General features: G+C 38.7%; 1 long non-coding RNA gene across 1 annotated transcript; it reads left to right on the top strand.

Moving 5' to 3' along the window:
• Window positions 1-2,052: 2,052 nt before the first annotated feature.
• On the top strand, window positions 2,053-3,455 carry LOC113331116. Its single transcript, XR_003350705.1, has 2 exons — window positions 2,053-2,683; window positions 3,073-3,455. It is a non-coding gene; the product is annotated as an uncharacterized LOC113331116 (long non-coding RNA).
• The last annotated feature ends 6,202 nt before the right edge of the window (window positions 3,456-9,657 follow it).

Here is a 9,657-nt window from a genome sequence, read left to right as displayed (position 1 = left end):
TTCCTCTCTTAGATGCCATTAAACAAATTCCTTCTTATGCCAAGTTTCTAAGAGATATGTGCAATGTGAAACGAAAATTGTATGTGCATAAGAAAGCTTTCCTTACTGAACAGGTAAGCTCGATTATTACACAGAAAACTCCACCCAAATTTAAAGATCCAGGTTTTCCTACGATTGCTTGCACTATAGGAGAACATAGAATTGAACATGCATTGTTAGATTTAGGGGCCAGTGTGAATCTCTTGCCATATTCTGTGTATGTGCAGTTAGAACTTGGTAATTTGAAACCCACTAATGTTACCCTCCAATTGGCTGATAGGTCCGCTAAAATTCCTAGGGGAGTGGTAGAGGATGTTCTTATACAGGTTGAAGGTTTTATTTATCCCATTGATTTTATTGTTTTGGATACTCAACCTGTTTCTAATCCTAGTGGGAACATTCATGTCATCTTAGGTAGACCTTTCTTGGCTACCTCAAATGCGGTTATCAATTGTCGGAATGGGATCATGGAACTTACTTTTGGAAATATGAAAATGGAGATAAACGTGTTTCACCTTTCAAGTTCATCTTCGATTTTTGAAACCTGTGAACATGTATGCATGATTGATAGTGTGAATGATTATACTTGCTGTTACAATGAGAATCTCAAAAACATTTCTGAAAACTTTGCAGATCGTGTGGAGTTTATTGAAACTGAATTATCGGATAATTGCTTATCTTATTTTTCCGATTCTGACGATCGTGTCTTATACGAAACTTCCTCATTGAATCATTCCTTCATTGATCCATCTAGTAGTTCTCAGAATGCTTGGATGAGGATTGAGTATATGGATACTGGTCAAGTAATTCACAATGACAAAATGGAAAAGAAGTTTGTTTGTCTAGATATTGATGCCAACTCCGATTATCTCATGCTTGCTGAAAATTTTAGTACATTGCCGCTACTGATCTCTAGTGAAAGTAATGTGTCCGGTGGAGTTACTTTAACATGCTTAGGGCAAATTTAGGGTATAATACAAGTGTTGACGTGTCTAAACATCGTTTGCATGTTATGCTTATATCTGAGTTGTTTCATATGACCAGATGGGAAGGTTGGAATTATAGTCCTTTTAATTGCAGGGTTGATATCAATTTGTTTGTTACTGTGGGATTTAATCCTTATTGTTGTATGATCCTCTTTTTAGTGGACTTTGTGTGTTGGGTTGATCCCCAACTTTTCAGGCTTTACATATATGCTGGCAGGTTGCTGTTATGCATCAATCTTCACTTTGTTTGAGACTACTTGTTGCGCGCAAGCAGGGAACAAATATTGTTCGCTTCGTGGGAATCAACCCATCAGTTTTGTTCCCTTCACTCTATCTTCTATTTTCATTTGCCTTAGAGTTTCCCACCTTAACTCTACGTTGGATGACTCAATTACATTGAGGACAATGTAAAGTTCAAGTATGGGGGAGTGCTTAAGTATGTATAGATTTTTGGTAGGCATTTAATTTCGTTATAAATATTCTTCAAAAAAAAAAAAGTATAAAGAAAAAAGGGATCAATTTTGTGAAGACATGACCAGCTGTTGAGCGGGTCTTAAAAAATTTTCTTTTGTATAACATGACCAGCTGTTGAGCGGGTACCCCTATCTCCTATATTATCCAGCTGTAAAGCGGATTTTTGTTTTGTTTTTCTCGGGACTAGCAAATATAAGTGTGGGGGAATCTGATAAGCACGCAAATGCGACACTTTTATACTCACATTTATACTAGCTAGGTCTCGATATTTATCTAATAATATTGTTTTAATTCAATTACAGGAATTACAATTGAATCTGTTCACCCGGAGAATAATTGGCTAAACAAGGATATGAATGGCGTTTCCGAAAACAAAGCCCAAGGCACCAAAAGAGATAAGGCCTATAGTGATCTGCCTTGTATGCCCATGCTGCTCATGGCTCGAACCACTTGCTTAGCTGCATCATTTGACTGCCACGGCTGCAGTTCAATGGAAGGAAGAAATGTCACTATACCAAGCATGTGAGCCGCATGAGTGGGTCTAAGAAGAACACAAGGTGTGGCTGCTTATGCACCACATTTTCTTATCATCATCTTCTCGTCTTTGTCAAAAAATGAAACATTCATTTCTCACCCGAGAAGCAAAGCAGCAGCAAGACAGATCTGTGAGGTTCTGTAATGGAAATGGAAATGGGTTGTTGACCTAATTTTGGTGGAGCTAATCAATTTCAAAGAAGGGGATTTGAGGCAAGAATACAGGAATTGTAGCTACAGAAATTTGGGGATTTTCGGAGTGCAAAGGCAAGAGCGGTGATTCAATTGACTTGACTTAACGCCTGCAGAATGAGTTCGATTGTGAACTGGTGATGCTCAAGGCATCTCTTCTCAATCAATTTGTTGTTGATGTATGGGGTTCTCGATTTTCTAGTGGTCTTTATAGCGAATTAGGTCTGAGTTTTGGGGGTTCGAAGTTAAATGATGATGAGTACTTGTTTAGTGGATCTGTGGTTTAAAGTATTGAAGGGTCCTTACTGTGAATTTTGGTCCGAACAAGAAGAGATTAACAGCAGCAACGTTCCAGTAGGCAATGAAGTTAGCTGAATAGGTTTGATGTTAATGGAATGGAAGCTGGGGGTTTCTCGGTGGTTGATTACTTGCAGTTTTGTTTCAATTCGTACAAGGAGGTAAACGTGTAAGCTTCAATCAAAGAATGGAGATGGATTTTGACCTAATTTGGTATTGGCTAATGGTGATTTTTGGGTATTGTGAAATGTAAATGAATATGAAGTTTCAAGACTAAAATTCACTGCAGAAAGGGGTCAACAACATCAACGAATTTGAGGGTCTGTATGCAGTCTCAAGTTGGAGTTAATCGAAAGTTCTCGGTCTGAATAAATGCAGCGTCAACGGCGTGGTTGCTGAGATGGTGCTACTAATATTTGCACTGGTACAACCATTACAGATGGGGTTCAGTTTGTGTGGTTGGAGTTTGATTGAGAAGGAAAGATTAAGGTCTTGGAGGTGAACAAGAAAGGAAGGTGATGTTGTCATGGTCATGGCTGTGAACAAGGAGGTGCAGACTGTGGCCGGAGTTGGATGCTATGGCCTGACTTTGGAAGGGCCTGAATTAAGAAAGTGGAGGTTGTGATTGGACTGGGATTTGGTGGTCGCTGTCACCAATACAAGAGAAGAACTAGAGTGCTATTTAAGGAAGGAATGAGGAGAAGAAAAGGGGGACGGTAATCAGGGAAGAAACTAGGTTTTGCTATTTTGCTTTCTGCAATTCATATGCTTTACTTGTTATTATCTATATTATTTTTGATGGCTTTTAAGAAAACCATGTCTAGCTAAACTCCTCATTAGGGTGAAAGATGAACTTGTAGGTTGAATTTACTTGTGTTCTCAAACAATGGTTTCAAAAATAAAAGCTTAACGTAATGTTTGTGTTTCTCAAAATTGGGTTGTTTGTATAATGAGTTTTTCATGTTTTATGCCATGTATATTTCATAGTTGAATTCTTGAACAACATCCATATAGAACCTTGGTGATAAATGATTTATGATAATCCTTTGACTACTTATGCCTTGTATGATTAGTGCTCAGGATTTCTACCTTCTAGGTTGAGAACAAACGTATCCTCTTGATAATCCTTATCTACTGTTCTTAATTGAAATATCTTCCGTGTTTCGATAGATAGGTTTGCTATTGTTCATGAGTTAAATGAGACCTTTGTGAGAGACATAAGTGAAACTTTAGCCTACAACGGATTCCGTAACCCTAATATTTCTACTTCCTTGATCACATATCATTATAAATTTGCTTTATTTTACTTGACATCTTATTTTCTTAATACAACATCTCTGAAATATTGAATTTTGGTTAGTTCGGTCTTGATATTAATTTGTAGTAGTTTTCGCACTCCTTGAGGCAACGAACCGTGCTTGCTGTTGTATGCTATTTTTGACACCGTGCACTTGCGGTAAAACAAAGTCGGTCTATCGATCCATCAGTTAGGTCTTTCTGAGAGTAATGATAACCATAAGATTGGGGGTGGAGAATTGGAAGAATCTCTTGAGTATTTTAAGGACTCTGAAGATCCGGAAATTCAAGCAATAGTTGTTTGTCTGTGAGTAGTGAAAACCCTAAGTTTGGGGGTAGTGATGGTTCTTATGATTGTCACGTATCCCTAATTAGAGTCCCTAACTTGGGACTCGAGCTTTGTGCATCTGAGATATCACTTGAGTTTATTCAGACTCCGCAACTCGATCCACCTGATGCTGTCCAGGAGGTAACTTAGGTATTAGAGACCCGTTTTTCGGATGAATCTATTAATCAAGATACACATAAGAAGCTCAATTATGCTACCCAGATAAACCCAGTTGTCTTGACAGAAACCTTGGACGAGGATGTGCTCCTTCTATTCATTTTTCTGAACTAGTGTTGTTGTCTCATATTTGTGTTAGCTCTATTTGGTCTTGTGGACCCACAATTGTTTCGACTATTGGTACGACTTTGGAAGGTGACAATCCTTTTTGAGGTATTTGATGTCTAGCTAAAGACTTTAAATTTAGCATTTAGTGGGAGGCATCCGCGCTCATGCGACACGGTAATATCCTTCCTTGTTTCTTTTCCTCAAGTGGTAACAGTTTCTCCTTGTTCATGCTTTTAATTTCATTTTTAGAACATTGAGGACAATGTTAATTTAAGTTTGGGGGTGGGGAAGAAACTTTTTGTTAGCTGCAATAAATAAACTCCAAAGCCTAGAAATTTATGTTTATTAAGGATGGCACTGACCAATCTAAGTGGATGGAAGCATTTTGGTTGTAGGAGTTGAGGAACCAATCTGATTAGATGGAAACATCTAGAAGAGTCTATTCATAAAAGCACAGAGCTCAGGTGTTAGAAAAAAAACATGGTAGTTTCACCATATCCTCGTGATGGAAACATCGAAAGAATCCTGATCAGTTCTTATTTTTTCTTTTTACCATTGCTAGGGTGAAATAGAGTGACTGAGATTAAAAAAAATAAAAAAAAATTGAGACCAGACCACCTGACCAACCGGAATAAATACAATAAAGTCGACCACTGGTACCCTTGTATATGCCAGCTGAGTTAACCTTGAGTTAGGATTATCGACCACTGGTTCCCTTGTATATGCCAGTGTGTTGATATTAGTCCAGACCAGTATCTCAGTCCATTAGGATAGGTTCACCTTAGTCAACATCATCCACGTTTTTCTCTACATCCATCTTCTTAATCCATCCATGTGATTGGTTGACTCCGGTTTATGATGTCCAGAAACTATCTGAGTAGAGCTCTGTCACTTTATATGAATTTTAGTATGCTTGAGTGCAAACTCGTGTACAACAATTGGAATTTCGCATCAGGGGACTTCCTCCTGTAGTCAATAAGTATGCCAACGAAGGAGATTCTTTAGTGCTTTCTAAGGTTCTGCGTAGATAGCTAGGGTCTGGAGTAAAGGTTTTGTGGGTACACCTCTGGTAAACCCTCCCGAGACTATAACTCGGTCACTAGGGCCACCTAGTGAGTTTGAATTTTCTTTTCTAGAATAAATTTGCTCGAGGACTAGCAAATAATAAGTTTGGGGGTATTTGATAGACACATTTTTGTGTCCGAATTATCCTCAGTGTCTCTATTGTTAGTGCTTGATTTTGTACTTATTATGGTGTTTTTATGTTTGTATAGGTGTTTTTGGAGAAATACACTTGTTTAGAAAAGTTGCTCAAAAAGTGCTATTTGGACCCCGAAAGAATTACTAAGGGGCACCTCAATTACTAAGGGGCATCACATTCCCAGGGCAGTACTAATGGAACCCCATCAGAGGATAAGGGAAGGTCATCTTCAAGAATTCAAATAATGTGCTTTGGCGGGAAAACTGGTTCTCTTCTGACAGAATTAGGGTTTTCTTTTTGGATCGGTTTTATAGAGACTTAAACCCTGAAATTGATTTGGGTTGTTCCAATGGGATCAATAGGGATGCTAATGGAGTTCGTTTCAAACAGAATTGGCTGGAATCACTGATTTGAGTGATACATGTCAAGTATTGGGTGTTATTATCGGAATTGCTGGAAGTGATTTGGGAAGGCTTTGGTCGGAGTTTTTTCATTGGATTGGGGTGTGATTATCCTGTTACGACTTAACAGGGATGGTACGTGTGTTGGAATCTATTGTGTTTGGTTAGAACGTTGAGTTTGAAGAAACAGAGAGTCTCGGGTTTTCCTTCTTCTTTCCCGAGTTCAACTGAGGATGGCACGAGTTGTTAGGTGTTCCACTTGAATGGGAAACGTGTTTAGAGCGTGTAAGATTTAAATAAGGAGAGTTTTATTGCCAGAAGACGCGTAAAGAACCTAAACAGGGAAATTATTCTCATGTTACTGTCGTGAAGAATAATGAATTAATTGAAGATATTCTCGAAGATTTCATGGGCATGTCGAGTTTAAAGAGATCAGCTGTCATCAGAGAGAGGATGGAGAGTTGGGGGATAGAATAGAGCACCACAGAGTCGAAAAATCAATCTGCAGAAACCTCCATTTCTGCTGTTGTGAAGAACACGAAGAACATTGACCCACATGCACTGTCGTTCATGCTACAGTGACAGCGACACAAGCAAGACAGACTTATTTGCTACAGAGTTTGCGACACAGAAGCGTGGGTCTTAGAGCAACAGTAACAGTGACACATCCTCTGTATCGTTCTTTGGTTTGTAACAAATAAAATTGTTAGAAACCCGGTTTTGAATTATTTTTCCCTTTTCATCATTTGTAAACACCCTTTGAGCAATAATAATGATTTTTGAGTGTGTTTCCAACAACATGATGAGCTAAACACAATCCTTGGGGCGATGGAGGAAGTTGTTGTTTCGGTAAAAGTGATATATTTTTATTTTAATTAATTATAAGAACTCTATTACGATTTTTGCATTGAACTCAAAACTGATTATATGATTTTTATTAGTTAGGTGTATTTTCTCTTGATAGAATATGCTTTCTTTAATGTTTTGATATTCTATGCTTGGATTAACATCTATTCTTTTGGAAATCTACATGTCTAGGCAATACTATTAGAATCAATTTGAATGTTGAGTTGCATAATTATTGTTTTATTAAATCACTAATATCGACCAATGGTGGAATCCTAGCTCCGGTCTCTCCATAATTTTTACAACACTTTTTAATTGAGTTTGTTATTTTTATTTATAAAAATTAAGTCTAAAAAAATCTTCCTTCACAAGTCTCAACGAACCTTTTACTACAACATCATTGAAAAATACCATCACCTGTCGTTCAAAGATTTTGAGAATTCCTTGAGGCGAACAACATGGTTGTGTTCATGTTCACCCAAGGCTTCCAGGAAACGAGAGACATGTTCTCGAGCATTGCCAGTTCCATCATACAGAGTGAAGGTCGGAGAAGTATAACCTTTCGAAAGAGGGATCCTTTGCGTAGCGGCAGGATATGGAGGCTGGTGACGATGGACATATGATGTCTTATCCTTTCCCTGGTTCTCCAAAAGGCACTCAAATCTTCCCGAGTAATGAAATTTGATGGTTCCTTTGCTGATGGATCGTCTACGGCTTTGCGGACTTCGTCGTCATCCACCGTATGAATTGGAACCACCTCAGGATCAGCATCTGAGGATTTCTCCTTTTCCTTTACTTTTTCTTGAGTTTTCTCTGACATCTTGTCAGTGAGAGTCTTCAGATAATTAAACAGCCCCTTCTGTGTTGTATCCATATCAGTTTGATTCTTTGCAAGAGTTTTTTGCTCTTTGATGAGATCATTCATGGTAGGTGGTGGGTTTCCTCTGACTTCCTCAGGGTGTCGGCCGAACAGAGGATGACCTTCCATGTTAGCGTGAGGAGGAGTAAAATCACCACCGTCAGTGTTGCCGGAATTGTTTCCGGGATATCCTCATTGTTGTTATTGCTAGTGCTAGCGTCGTTTGCATTGAAACCTGTAACTAACCCAGACCTAAGACCAGCCATCTTGTGAAATTGAAAGATTGCAACCGAGAGATTAATCTCCCACTGTGGTCGTCAATCTGTAGATAGGGAAAAACGATTTGCTGGTTTTTACGGAATTGAGGGGACGTCCGTGAGGAGACTCCTTGAACCGAGCGAAATGTTGAACCTCACACAGATGCACTGCAAGAAGGGAGTTCTTTAAGTTGGAGAGATCAATCTGTAGGACTCCGGCCTAAACCAAGAACAATGGTCGTTCCAGAGTCAATTCGGTTACAAGAAAATATGGGTTGATCTGTAGGAGAGAAGCTGAGAAATGTGCGGGATTAATGGTGATCTGAGATTGTCGGTGTGTTGTGAATTCAGCGTAGGAAAGTTCTGAATGATTCAAGTTTACTCAATTGATAGTGATTGCTCTGGCGATGAATTCGTGTAGACGAAAGATTCTCTGTATGAACTTGCCGAGAAATTCCTTGTCCTCTTCAATCAGGATTCAGAGGTTTTTTTATATTACTAAATTGAAAACACCATGATCCCATGAAGTGTGACAGTTGCTGGAGTCAGAGAGTGGGGAAGTGGTAAATCATGTCAAAACCAGTTACTCATCATGTCGAGACTTGGTTAATTTTCCACCCACTACTTTGCTTACTCTTCCAACTGATTGCACGACTTGCTCACATTCTCGTCGTGTGCATAAACACACGTGTCGTAGACCGCCAGGCCAAAAATCTAGTTAATATCCCCCCATGTGACACGATTGATGTCTCGTGATTGTGGAGTCAGTTGCTGAATTTATGGGACGATGAGTCCTTATATTGCTGAGTTGAACATAATTTGCAAATGTTCTGAGGCTCATGGATTGAACATGCCTGCTGAGGAAAAATATCATTGTCAAATAAATATTGATAACCTCAGCAAACCGTGTTGCTGAATTTTTGAATATTGATAGTTGAACCAATATTCCTTAATATGAGCAAATATTGCTACTTCGAGCAAATAATATTGCCAGTTCGAGCAAATATTGCTAGTCTGAGCAAATATTGCTAAATTGTTGGTAGTAGGACCAAATAAAATATTAATTTAAGAAACTGACTGTTGGGCCGAGTATAATAAATAAAAGTGTTGATCATGGGATCAACATAAAATTATCAGTATTTGAATCTGCTCAGAATTATGTTTTGCAGAGCTCTGGATTCAAAACCATAATTTTATGAATTGATGATTTATTGAAAACCAACCGCAAAGCGAAGAAGGGACAGGATACATGGGATGATGAGTCCACCATGTAATACCCAGATGCTCGAATGAGAAAAATACCAAAGTCTCTTGAGGACAATGATGGTTTAATCATTTATTAAAATAATGCTCGTGTGAGAGACAGGTGGTAAAACCTGGCCATGAAAAGATGAGGGACCGACCAAGAGGTCATGTGACCGGCCCTTGGTGATCGTGGGACCAGTTGATGGTCGTTTGAGCAAACCCTCAATTGTTTGAAAATAGTTTGGAATGAGGTATTTTGTTGAAATCAGGGAGTTTTCATGGAATGAGGAAAACAAAACAAATAATAATAATAATAAAATAAGGAGTGTGTGGGACCGTCTAGGACATGACCGGCCGGCTAGAGCCCGGTCCCAAGGTTTCCCTAATTTTATAATATTTTTCATGGGTTTAGGGAAA

The sequence above is a fragment of the Papaver somniferum genome, unplaced genomic scaffold, assembly GCF_003573695.1.
Source record: "Papaver somniferum cultivar HN1 unplaced genomic scaffold, ASM357369v1 unplaced-scaffold_125, whole genome shotgun sequence".
In the NCBI taxonomy this organism is placed as follows: Eukaryota; Viridiplantae; Streptophyta; class Magnoliopsida; order Ranunculales; family Papaveraceae; genus Papaver; species Papaver somniferum.
Note: the sequence above shows the minus strand (reverse complement) of the source record. Positions and strands in the feature narration are given on the sequence as shown.